A 6,056-nucleotide genomic window follows, 5' to 3' on the forward strand; every position below is an offset into this window, starting at 1 on the left:
GTCCGGGGCAAGCCGCATACCTATAATGACTGCCAGCGGTCAATTGATCGTTCGCCCTTTTCTTGCGCTCTCTCATTCGTTTCCTTTCAATATTTTTACGTAACGAGGGTAGAAGTTTTTTGGTTACTTTTTATGTTCTGATTAGTTTCACGGTCAGATTTAGTGTTTACTTTACAAAAAATATCAATTACATCAAAAATATTTCTGTAAAATAAAAATGTGTATCACTAGTATAGTTAAAAAATAATACGTGATATGTTTCAAAACTGAAGTAGCATTTCAGAACACGTTTTTTGCTGAATTTTTCTGGGTCAAAATATATATATTTAAGAAGAAATAAAAAAGAAAGCATCAAATGAAGCAATACAAAGTTGGTCTCAAGGTATGTATGTTCTTAACTCTCTTAGCACGTTTGCAAATATTGTGATTACTTTCACGGCATTCAAATATGCATTTAGGATACATTTATTAGTGCTTAAATGAAATGAATTTCCTGGAACATCGAAATACATTAACTTTTGCCCATTTAAATAAAAAAGGCGATGAATTTTTCTGGGTAAGAAAAAGTGGCACAAAGGAGATGCAAAATGCCAATGTCGGCACTTCTAAAGACGCCCAGTGGGATCCAGAAGAAACTGTCGTCGCCCTATGACAAAAAAACTCTGTACAAACTCGAATCTTGAACGAATCAAGAACGCCTTGGTAGACTACGAGACAGTAAAGAGGCAGCGCTTAGATGATGTGACCTAAGTTGTAGAATGAGACGCGTATTTGAATCTCAAGGAGGTAGAAAAGAAAGGCTTCGGAATGTATTCCATTTTATCTATCCTCTGAGATTGTGATTAAACTGAAACCTCTCAGTAAGATGTCTTCTAGAGACCAAGTGCGAAGGGACAATGAGAGAGACATAGGGAGAACCGATTGACCCAGAAATATATTTAAACATGCTCAATGAGCGCGTTGTAGAAAATATCTATGGGCCGTGCAGACTGGAGGAATAGTGAAGGAAAAAAATAGAAGAAGGAACGATCATGGGAAAGAAAGACGGAGTGAAAGCGAACAAGTTGACGGGGAGGTGGTTGGAAATATCCGTGTTTTTTTATGTCAGACGGCACATGGCATTGTTGGCAGCTGCTACGCACGAACGCAACAATAAATTTCAGCTGAATGAATGGTTATCACTGCCCAAAGAATGCCTGGTGGACTCAGTGGTGACTCTTTACGACGACACATACTTTGCTTTCGCTTATGTGTTCACATGAACTGTAAAGTCATACGTAAAGATATGAGAATCAAAATTGAGTAGGATTCGTGTGTGTTGAAGCGCACGATATGATATTTGATTAAAGTGACACCAAGGATCGGCAAAGAGAGCTAATTTACGGTATAAAATAAAAAAACGTTCAATTTACTGCTCGGGGTCATCCTAGGTAAAAGATGACATTTCTCTAGACATGATTTTTTTCCACACAAAAAATTTCGTTTTCTGATTAATTGTTCCGAAATGTCAAAAGTAAAAAAATCTCAGCGTTATCGGTCGGAAAATAACAAAAAATTGCGCGAAATAAAATCGCGAACGGTTAATTGACCACCTCCGGTCTTTTTAGTGTTAAGAGATGTGGTTTTTACCCTCCCTCTAATTTCACTTGGATAGGTTTGATTGTAGGTCCGCCGCTAGAATGCAAATCCGCACAAAATTCAAATATATCACATTTCTTACTATGCGGTCCAACCATACCTCTTCAAGTTAAAATGGGGAAGACCCAGGTACCCATAGATTAATCATATTTTTTAACCCTTTCCAAGTTTCGGTTGAAACTGTTTGGAACTCTTCAGTTAAACGTTTTCTGTCGATGCCCTTCGCCAATTGACAAATACTCTATTGGTAATATTTTTTGTGATTTGTAGTGATCTCGTAAGGAAGTTCAAGAGTTTGGATAACTATAAATCTTGTGATTCATTAATTCGTGACAACCACACAACAACGATTATTCAACAAGAGTTTTAAAGTTTTGATTTTTCGCGTAGAGAACTGCCGGAGTTAAAAGGGAAAAACGTTGACCCGAGAAAAAGGAATTCGAACGAATTTCAAGAGATTTGTTTCAATTAATCGGAGATGAGGAGGCAAAACTTGAGCTTTTTTATTTGTGAATATGAAATTTGCTTATTTCGATGAGAGAAGATTGCGGGCTTGTTAGCGATAAAACTTTTTTTAGGGAAGAATTAAACTTGGTTGAATAAAATAATTGATATCCGTGATGTTGTCTTTCGCAACCTTCAAAGCACTGCAGATTTGTTTTATCCTGGTACTATAACGGTAATATAGGGTTCTCTGGGCGTTTGTTATAAAGTTTTTAAACCTCTGACTTCGTTAAAAATAAGTGGGGGCAAGGAATGGTGCAGAAGTCTATCTTATAAAAGACGCTACATCGACTCCCACAATGCATAGTGTTGATTCATGGTGCAGATGTGATCGTGTCGGCTCTTCTACCAATTGGGTAACTGTCGGAAGATGCCTAGGAATCGTGAGTTAAATGTGTAAGAAAATTGCGCGAGCATCCTGCCAGAAAAATATTTCGTCGTTACGCGAATGAAGATATTTTCCGGTGACTGGTCCAGACTTGGGGTCCTCATATTTTCAATCCATGTATTGATTAATCTCCGGAAGAGCACCCAAACTCAGAGAGCGAATGCGAATAGGAGAGGGAGGGGAGGGATTGAGGAGAATCTGATATTGAAATTTATTATTTTAAAGAATATGAGACATATTAAAAATGCTCAAAGGAAAATGTAGGAGTTAACTTTCACCCCGTCACTACTCAAAATCTTATTTATATATTACGTTTTTGTCCAAATAGCAGTATCTCAAGAAGCCTGAATATCACATATCTTCAACGTAAGTCAGTATACACCCAACAACCGCCGTTTTTGGTTATTTAGAAGTTTAATTTGTCATTAAATAATACATTTTAAGGAATTCCATTTCATTATCATGTTTAATAAATACGAAAGGTTGTTTATGCTGTCTGCGTTAATATTAGTTTTTGAATTGTAATTCCTCAATTATTTCTATCCCTACAAACACAAAGATTAAATCTGTATTAAACTCGTATTTTGAAATCCACGAAATCTCAATAATATCTAGATTTTATCTGTTGCAAAGGTGTTGCTATGTCTTCTTTTTATCATATTATATCTAGATTGAATACATGAAATATCTCGCCCCACGCTACAGATTTTTCAGGGATTAAATACAGATTTCAGTATCTAGATTTTCCAGGGACACATTATAGTAGATTTTCATTTGAACTTTTATCAAGGAACCTTTGCGTTACAATTAATGAAATATACTGAGGATGCTTCCCTCAAGGGTAAACCCTCTGACCACCACAATAATATCTCTACTTATTCACCCCTTAACTCCAACAAGAATTATATAATCAAGCACCCAATAAGCAAAATCTTTAAAAATTAACTAACCACAATGCAATAATAAACTGACTTGAAGGAAAAAGATTGTTTATTTGGATTGAGAAAACATGACTCATAATAAATGATATTTTATTATAAAGGTACAAATATCTATTTATATCACATACAAATTCCAAGTTTTTCAAATTACAGTTAATGTAACTGAGTTCTGTTAAGATCTTATGCAAACTCCAAACATGAAGTAAAGTGAATCTAATAGAATTCTGTTAACAGTATACACAAATTCCAAGCTTTTAAAACAGCAATGAATCTAATCAAGTTCTATTAACATCGTATACAAATTCCAATCATTTCAAATTACAATGAATCTACTTAAGTTCTATTAAAGTACAGTGATTGTAATAGAGTTCTATGAACAGTGTACACAAATTCTAAGCATTTATAATAACCGAATCTAATCAAGTTCTATTAAAGTGAAGTGAATCTAATAGAATTCTATGAACAGTATATACAAATTGTAAGCATTTAAAATAACTGAACCTAAAATAAGTGTATGCCGCATGTCGTAATGGAGATAGCCCTGACGTTTCGCGACCGACTGCTGATCACTTTTTTCAAGGGAATAATGTTAGGATTGGGTTTTTGCTGCCTTTTTATATTTCAGGTGGGAGGGGTATCTCCATGCCAGTTCTCATCACCACCCTGCTCAATTAAACGCTGTGATGACCTCTCTAATTGAATGTTCGATCCGTCTGAGAGACCCACAGAATCTATCTTCAGAAATTAGTAAGCTGAAATCCATACTACGTCTTTATGGTTACGACAACAGAGCTATATCCCGAAATTTTTGAGAGATTATCAACAAGGACAACAGGAACAATTCCCAAGACGCAGAAGACATCATTGACCAAAAGAAAGCCTTCCTCCCCTACGTGAAAGGAACGACTCATATGATCGGGAACATCATCCAGAAATTCGACATAAGAGCCATTTTTAAACCACACGCCCAAGTACGACACCTCGGAAATGCCAAGGATAGGACGCCACTGCAAATTGAAGGAGTATACGAAAACCCCTGCCGATCGTGTGACAAGAAATACATCAGGGAAACCGGACGAACAGTCAAAACTCGGATAGAAAAACACAAGCGGGCCATTTGACTGGGTTACACTTCAAAGTAAGCCGCAGCGGAGCACGAAGCCAGTGGACATGCGATCGACTTCGAAAAATCAAAAGTCATCGCGAGGGTGAAACATTTTAAAGCCTGACTCATCCGCGAGGCCATAGAAATAAATAAAAACAAGAACAACTACAATAGAGATACCGGATTAAGAATCAGCAATACTTGGAACCCAGTCATCCGAAACATTTCGTTATCTTCCCCCTCCAGTCCTAACTCCCCATACCCTCCGTCCACCCCTCCCACCTAAAATATAAAAAGGCAGCAAAACCCCAATCCTAACATTATTCCCTTGAAAAAGTGACCAGCAGTCGGTCGCGAAACGTCAGGGCTATCTCCATTACGACACGCGGCATAAACCCGTATGTGACTTATTTTAATCACCATGAGCCGCGAAAGCTTCAATCAAGTAACTAACCTAATCAAGTTCTATTAACCCCTCAAGCGCGGCAGGCATTTAATTAAATCCCATCTCAGCGGCCGGATGAGATTTAAAAATCTTCGCCTTTTTGGTATACTATCATTCAATAATTTATATCTTTCATAATATACGATCAGTATCGTTGAAAATTTTTGTAAACTTGTGTAATATAATGCGCTACTATATAATAATTTTTCGAGCGATTTGAAAAAATATTTATTGTTTTATGTATCTCTTTTTATGAACTAATGAATAAATTTTCAATTTTGAAAGATTTTTATTTGGTTTCGAAGAAGATACGAGATCTCTAACATTCCATGCATTTAAAAAATACAATTACATGATGTAATTTAGTTATTTGGGGTTGAAAATTTCATAACAGATTGGATACTTTCGATAGGATTACCCGTTTCGCCTACTTACTTGAAAATTTACCACTCCGCCCACTTCTCTGACTTTGTTCCATTATTACCGTATCATTTCATATAGGTAATCACATGCTAATGTTTCAAACGTCAATAAGCAAATATTCAAATGATTTACCTTAGAAAATCTGCTCTGACATGATTTGAAGCAATCCAAACACAATCCCACTGCACATTATTCACAACAGTACACGCAAACTCTTCATTTCCCATGTTACGCACAAACTGCACACCTCCTTTGAGACTTTGATTTCTTCCCAGCTGCAGGAATTGTCTTTAGGAAATCAATTTTTGTGAGTCTTGGTACTAAATTGTGTAATGAGTGACGGCCAAGTCCAAACAGTTCGTATGACGTTGGATATTTCAAAAATATTTTTTCGCCCAATGGCACGCGAAATGATAAGTCAAATTTTTATACGTGTTTTTCCTGTGAACAACATATGAATTTAGGACTGCCTCATTCAATAGTCTCCTAAATAACTTCATACATCACTTGTAATGGCGTTTTCTTTCCATTACGTACAAATGCAATAACAGGTTCTTGAAATTCACCCCACCAATGATTTCACTATAGCCTAACACACAAACAGACTTCCGA

This window comes from Ischnura elegans, chromosome 13, assembly GCF_921293095.1.
Source record: "Ischnura elegans chromosome 13, ioIscEleg1.1, whole genome shotgun sequence".
Classification (NCBI taxonomy): Eukaryota; Metazoa; Arthropoda; class Insecta; order Odonata; family Coenagrionidae; genus Ischnura; species Ischnura elegans.